This window comes from Suncus etruscus, chromosome 3 (assembly GCF_024139225.1).
Source record: "Suncus etruscus isolate mSunEtr1 chromosome 3, mSunEtr1.pri.cur, whole genome shotgun sequence".
NCBI lineage: Eukaryota > Metazoa > Chordata > Mammalia > Eulipotyphla > Soricidae > Suncus > Suncus etruscus.
The window spans coordinates 94011586-94019505 of record NC_064850.1 but is presented as its reverse complement, the minus strand read 5'-3'; positions in this window follow the sequence as shown (position 1 = coordinate 94019505).

The following is a 7920-nucleotide window of genomic DNA, read 5'->3' as shown; positions in this document are numbered from 1 at the left end:
CTTCTTGCTGTGGTATGACCAATGTGAAGACAGCCGCTACAGCATTATGAACCTAGCAATTGTATTGTCACTGAACCATCTTTTTGGATCCTTCAGAATCTATATGTAGAGTTCAAGAAATTTGATGTAAAGTAGCCAAACTGATTTTCTCAATTTGCTCTGTCTGCAACAGCAAGGCAAGTTTACAATTAAAAATGTTTCTCCAGGGCCCGGAGAGATAGCACAGCGGTGTTTGCCTTGCAAGCAGCCGATCCAGGACCAAAGGTGGTTGGTTCGAATACCGGTGTCCCATATGGTCCCCTGAGCCTGCCAGGAGCTATTTCTGAGCAGACAGCCAGGAGTAACCCCTGAGCACCGCCGGGTGTGACCCAAAAAACCAAAAAAAAAAAAAAAAAAAATGTTTCTCCAATAAAATGTCATTAATTTCTATAATGTGATCCATGGTTCAGGGGTAAATGGCCAATGTCACTATAACAAGTATTCAGGATGTTAAGCCCCCACAGTGATATAAAGTTTATGTATTCCTGTCCCTAATAGATAAAAACTTGTTTCCACACATAAGATTGCCCCTATTTTAATGTGCCTGTGCACAAAGGAAGAATGGCACATAGTACTACTGGTGCATCTCGCAGACATGGCTAACCTTTTTGAGCCCGAGTGCCCAAACTGCCGCACAATGCCTGGTCCTCCCAATGGCCAGTCCAGCCCTGTTGCCAGGTGAGCTGCAAAGCAGACACCAGCACACACCTCCCGCAACACCCCATATCTTAATTGCAGACCCCTTCCCGCGTGCCAACTGCAAGGCTTTCTCGTGCAGGTTCGCCATCGAGGATAGGGGTTAAAATAACAAGCTAAACAACCTCAATAAGCTGGTTCTAACATAAATGTGGAACTCAAGAGAAACTTAACTGCTAGAATTTTCTACTAAATAGTTTTAAAAAAAAGGAATGGGAAAAACTGTTGCTACCTAAGAAAATAGACAATAGTATTATACCTATTAAGAAATACTGTATTTTTTGTACAATCAAACACACTCCATTGTGTGTGGTGGGAAATGTCTGTGTGTCTTATGAGCTTCAGCCTGGAGCTGAAGAAGGAGAGCATATACAAACCACTTGACATCCTCAGTGGTATGCCCCCTTTATGCACAGACATACCACCTAGTAAGAACAATTCGGTTAATGTACGTTCACCGTCACATTTAGAGCTTTTGTTTGAGACTACTATTGTTGCTGCGATTCTATTTTGTTTGTTTTGTTTTTGGGTCACACCCGGCAGTGCTCAGGGGTTACTCCTGGCTCTACACTCAGAAATCGCTCCTGGCAGGTTCAGGAAACCATATGGAATGCCGGGATTGGAACCATTGTCTTTGCATGCAAGGCAAACGCCTTACTCCATGCTATCTCTCCGGTCCCAACTGCTGCGACTTTTAATTTTTTTATATCCACAAAAAAGTATTTAAAATGTATTTTTTATTTACGATGTAAAAAAAATATTTAGTTAAATGTGTTTAATAAGCTGTGGGTCAGTGTATTGTAAATATACTTAGGCCTCTCAGGCTGGTTGTTCCCAGTGGCTGTTTCTTGATGGCATCTTGCATTGAACCAATTGCTTTAGAATTCTTTTTTTTTTGTTTCTTTGTTTTCTTGGTCTAAAGACCTACCTGTGTCTTATGGTCAGGTGAGTCTTATAGAGTGAAAAATACGGTACATCTAAAGAAAATATTTGATGGAGACATACATGTTCCCTTTAAGTCTTTGAAATTGTCTGAAGTGGGGATAAAATCCGGAGGAGAGCTTCAGCCTGCAGCACATTCCTGTGAAGTCTGAAAAATGGTTCTCAGCAGTCACATATCAGGAAATGTCCTCAAGCTGGGGTTTTCTCAAAAACCAAATCTGGTGGTGAGCAACAGTTCACAATGAAGGGAGGTGGGGGAATAGGGGCCACTGGGAGGAAATAAGCAGCAGCGGTGTTGGCAGCTTCTTCTTGGACTGAGGCAAGACAGGCTGGGAATCTGTTTTTTCACTTTGGGAGCTGATTGGCTGCTGGCTGGGATGAAGGGTAACATTCCAGTTCCTGAGGAATTAAGAACTGAGGGTAAAAAAGTGTTAAATGAGGGAAATATTAGATCTGGGGTGAGAGAGTGAAAAGCTCAAAAAGGATTTGTAAAGTGGTAAGGTGGGGGAGGAGGAGTTATATATAACAGGGGCAAGGGCAATATACAAGAGAGACAGACATTCTGTATATTACTGGTGGACATTAAAAGGAGATTGAGATAATACACTCTCACACACACATAGACAGACACTGAGGATCATAACTGGGGTTACAGCTTTTCAACAAAGCTGACCCAGGTGGAATGGGTCAGAATGCTTAAAAATTATAAAGCCATCAAGTCAGATGTAAAAAGTTTTCATTTTCTAGGCCAGTCATCATTGGTGATGGTAAACTTTACTGAATAATAGCTTCCTGGGATAAATTGTGTAGAGAGCATTCTTAAAAAACAATCATAATTTCCCATTCTAAAAAAACTAAGAGATATTGTAATGTGCACTGTAAGAGGAGTCTACACCATGAAAAATAGTCTAGAGGATCTTGAGCATCCAGGTTCCTTTCCTAAAAGCAATCTAAAATTATGAGCTTTATGGTATAATGGTAAACTACCTAAAATATAAAACAAATTAAAATAACATAATAAATGAGCTCTATAGCTGGAGTTTATGGCATGAAGTTGCATATTACATTGTTATCTGTGGACATAAACATTAGATTTTATTATTATTAATTATTATTATTATTATTTTGGTTTTTGGACCACACCTGGTGATGCTCAGGAGTTACTCCTGGCTATGAGTTAAGAAGTTGCTCCTGCGGCCTCTTGGCCCGGCCTAGGGTAGGGGGGCTCGGACATGGGTCACCCGACCCCCCTCTCCCCCTTTCCTCCGGATCTCCAGGTGGGTTTCTGGAAGGAGCTGATGGGGCACCCTGGGTTTTCCACACTCCCTGGCCGGTCCGGACCCTGGCCTAGGGTGGGGCTTAAATCCCTGTCCTTCGGGATGGGAGGGTCTCTCTCCCTTCCTGGAGCAGGAATTTTAGCCAGCACGGGCGAGAAGCTGGCAGGCCTCCGTATGTGCCAGCGGCCTCTTGGCTCAGCCTAGGGTAGGGGGCTCGGACATGGGTCACCCAACCCCCCTCTCCCCCTTTCCTCCGGATCTCCAGGTTGGTTTCTGGAAGGAGCTGATGGGGCACCCTGGGTTTTCCCCACTCCCTGGCCGGGTCCGGACCCTGGCCTAGGGTGGGGCTTAAATCCCTGTCCTTCGGGCTTGGGATGGTCTCTCCCTTCCTGGAGCAGGACTTTTAGCCAGCACGGGCGGGCAGCTGGCAGGCCTCCTTATGTGCCAGCGGCCTCTTGGCCCAGCCTAGGGTATGGGGGCTCGGACATGGGTCACCCGACCCCCCTCTCCCCCTTTCCTCCGGATCTCCAGGTTGGTTTCTGGAAGGAGCTGATGGGGCACCCTGGGTTTTCCCCACTCCCTGGCCGGGTCCGGACCCTGGCCTAGGGTGGGGCTTAAATCCCTGTCCTTCGGGCTTGGGAGGGTCTCTCTCCCTTCCTGGAGCAGGACTTTTAGCCAGCACGGGCGGGCAGCTGGCAGGCCTCCTTATGTGCCAGTGGCCTCTTGGCCCAGCCTAGGGTATGGGGGCTCGGACATGGGTCACCCGACCCCCCTCTCCCCCTTTCCTCCGGATCTCCAGGTGGGTTTCTGGAAGGAGCTGATGGGGCACCCTGGGTTTTCCCCACTCCTAGGCTTGCTACAGAGGTTGGCTAAGGGGGTGGAGATTGATCTGGGGGGTGGCAGATAGCTGCTCAGCTATACTCAGGCTGTCACTGGCAATTTCATACCAGTCTACATTTTGCAAACCGCGCGGGGGCTAGCGCGAACATATGCTCCTCCCAACCATTAGTACCCCAGATTTACTCTTCTTAACTTCAGTAACACACAGTTCTATTCTCTGACCAAAGACATACAGTAGATCTAACATATCCCAGAACTACTTAGAAGGACAGAAATTGAACACATATTGAACACATATATCTTTTGAATATTTTATGGGTATTTTCTTTAACTGATGTAACTCTCTATATATTCTTCTACTATGATGTTTCTATCCACTTTTCATCTTGTCTTTTCTTTGTAAGCTGTTCAGTAAGGATTGTTGGTGGAACTGTCCCTCAGTTTGATGCCTATGATTGATCTATGTCATGGAAATTGCTGGTCTTGTTCCCATTGCCTCCAGATGCACCAATAATGCTTCATGGCATTGATCCTTGTTTGCATAGACACATTAAAATGGGAAAACACCATACATACAGATAAGTTCTTATCTAATAAATCTCAGTACAATGTACCTTACACCCTGAACATTGATAGAATGACCTGGCACAGGCCTCAAAAGAATGGGCATCCTCCATTCACGCCGGAACCAGGCAAGCTATCTACGAAACATCCAAGGTCTTTTATAGCAACAGCTGGAAGCAGTCCTCTACCAGGAAAGACTCTACCAAGGGTCTGGCATCGACCTCCTAAAAAGAGACTTCCGTTTACACTGAGAAGACTTGACAACAATAATGACCTGCTCTACAGGACATGGTTCTCTCTATTGCCCCATAAGTGTGAGGTGAAATGAGAGGATGCTCCGCACCATCCTGACTACAATATGGGATATGCAGACTCCAGGATCTTTAATACAGAAGCATGATACCAACAACAACAGAGACTAAGTGAGGAATGGAGGTATATTGCCACTACAGAGGATGACTTGAATTGGACAAACTAGTGTGCCTGGAGCCTAGAGTCAGTCCTGTGCCAGGAAACTTCAGGGGTAGGGTCTCCTTGTATTTAGACCATAATTTGCCTTTCCATATCCCTTATGTTTTGGTGGGCCTATGCAAACAAATGCCACTTTAATACCGTTTTTTACTATGTTCCCTTGACTCCAATCCTTAAGAAAAACAACCCACTAAAACTTTTGAGGCTAACTTAAACTAGTAAGCATGTGCATGGAACTAGAGAAATGTACTTTGCCCTCAATGTTTAAGGAGTTACATAAGTCTAATGTCTTTAGATTATATTGTGTGCTGCTAAGAAATAGTATGTAATACAACTGGGGATTTGAGGGACAAATTAATTGTATTGTACATGGGTTCAGTTTTGTTTTTCTTAATGTTCTTTGGCTGAAAGTTCAAGGCTGGGATATCATCGATGGGACTACCGAGAATTCTGTTTATGGGTGATTGGGCTTCCACTGTAACTTTACCCTGTCCTCTTTCTTTGCATCTTTGTTGTCATAATTAAAATAATAAAAAAAATAAAAAAGAAGTTGCTCCTGACTTGGGGGACCATATGGGACCCCAAGGATCAACCAAGGTCTGTCTTGGATCATCGGCATACAAGGCAAATGCCCTAATGCTGTGCTATCACTCCAGTCAAGACATTATTTTAATGAACACTGTCTTCTGAGTCTAATAAAGTATATAGCATTGCAATGTGAAACTAGGGCGACCAACTTATATCTCCAAGTATCACTGTGGACAAAATGATCAAGGAGCTATTATAGACATAGTAAAATTAAGACACTAAAACCTCTTTTAGCAAGCACTGTAGTGGGAGTCCATGGCTTCCAAACATTCTGTACCAGTTTCTGTGGACAAAAACATTAGAACTTTATTAGAGACACTATAAAGAGCAGTTGATTAGATACCTGTTCAATCTGAACAGCTGTATTCATTGCTGATGATCTCCTTTAAAGTACAGAAGAGAATACAAGTTTTTGTGTTTCTCCTCTGTGTTTTCTGCACCAGCACCAGGAATTAGACTTCTACCAGGGAAGACCTAATGCTGCCTTGGTGTCGATTACTTCAGAGCGGGTTCACATGAAATCCAGATGACTTGGTAACATCAAAAACCTGCTTTCTGGACAGAGCTCTATTCATTGCCACCCAATGGTGAGATGAAACCAGAAAACATTTCATTATACCCTGACTTCAACATAGGATCTGTACAAAAACCGGGATCTCTAGCTACAGAAATCTGAGCACAACAACTGTGATTGTGAATAACTTTTACTGAGACCACAGAGAAAGACTTTGGGGTAAGACAAGTTAGTATGCCCAGAGCCTGTAATTAGTTGGTCATATGTCGGGATACTTCATGGGTAAAGTCTCCCTGTTTTTAGACCAAAGGTTTTCCTTTCTATTTCCCCCATATTTTGCTGTGCCTATGCAAAAACAAAACAAAAACAAAAAAGTCCTTGCTACACATACATTTTTTGCATTTTGAACTGTTTATTCCCTGATCACTTTTTATTTATTTATTTTTTGCTTTTAAAAAAATTTATTTAAAGAAAATGCATCATATAGTAGACATAACTGATCATAATACATTTGTTTTAGGAAGACACAAAACAAAATATGGGGACATGGAAAGGAAAAGCTTTGGGGGCCGGAGAGATAGCATGGAGGTAAGGCGTTTGCCTTTCATGCAGGAGGTCATTGGTTCGAATCCCGGTGTCCCATATGGTCCCCCGTGCCTGCCAGGAGCAATTTCTGAACCTGGAGCCAGGAATAAGCCCTGAGCACTGCTGGGTGTGACCCAAAAACCACAAAAAAAAAAAAAAAAAAAAAAAAGAAAGGAAAAGCTTTGGCCTAAATACAAGGAGACCTTACCCCTAAAGTTTTCTGGCATAAGACTAACTCTAGGCTCCAGGCATACTATGTTGTCCACCCAAGTCATTATCTGTAGTGCCAATACACTTTTTTTTCACACAGTCCCTGTTGTTGGTGTTAAGTTTCTGTAGTTAAAGATCCTGGAATCTGTGCATATCCTACATCTAATTCAGGATGATGTGAAGTGTCCTCTAGTTTCACCTAGCAATTAGAGGGTAATGCAAAGAGCCCTGTCCTGAAAGCAGGTCATTGTTGTTGTTAAGTCTACTGAGTGTTAAGGGAAGTCTCTTTTGAGTATGTTGATTCTGGAGCCATAGTAGGGTCTTCACTGGGAGAGGATTGCTTCCAGGTGATGTTATAGACAACTGTGGTTGTTTCATCGATGTCATCCCTGGTTCAAGGGTGAATGGACAATACCCGTTCTTCTGAGGCCTGAGTCAGGTCATTATGACAATGTTCAGGGTGTAAGGTCCCACTTCATTACAAGATTTGTGTGTTTCCATCTCTATTAGATAAGAACTTTTTTGTATGAATAGTATTTTCCCATTTTAATGTACCTATGCAAAAGAGGAACAATGCCACATGGCATTATTGGTGCATATGAGGACTGCTGGAACAAGTCCAACAATCCCCATAACTTGGTTCTAACATAAACTCTAAACTGAGAGACTCTTCTATCAGAATTTCTTGTTGAACAAATCACAAAGAAAAGAACAGACAAAACAGTGGGGAAAATCATCATGGTATAAGAGAATATTTAGTAAGAGTTATACCTGTTAAGGAAATACATATACAATATTCAAAAGACATATATGAGTCCCTTTTATGTCTTTTAAAATAGTTGAGGGGTGTTAAATCCTGTGGACCACTTCGGTCTGTGATTTGGCCTGTGCGGTCTGATAACTGGCTAATAACAGTCCCATATCAGGAAAGATACCTGAGCCATAACTTCTTAGAAATTGAGTCTCTTAGCAAGCAAAAGTCCACAATGAAGGAAGAAGGAGGTACAGAGACCTATGAAAGTAGGTCAATAGCAACAGTGTATTGGGATCTTCTCAGGCTGAGATTCTATCTTATCACTTAGGGTGCAGTTGGGCAGCTGGCTTTGTGTAAGGACAATGATTTGCCTCTTGAGGAATCAGAACTGACAGTAAAAAGGGTAAATGTGGGGTAATGATGGTGGGGGGTGAGGGAGT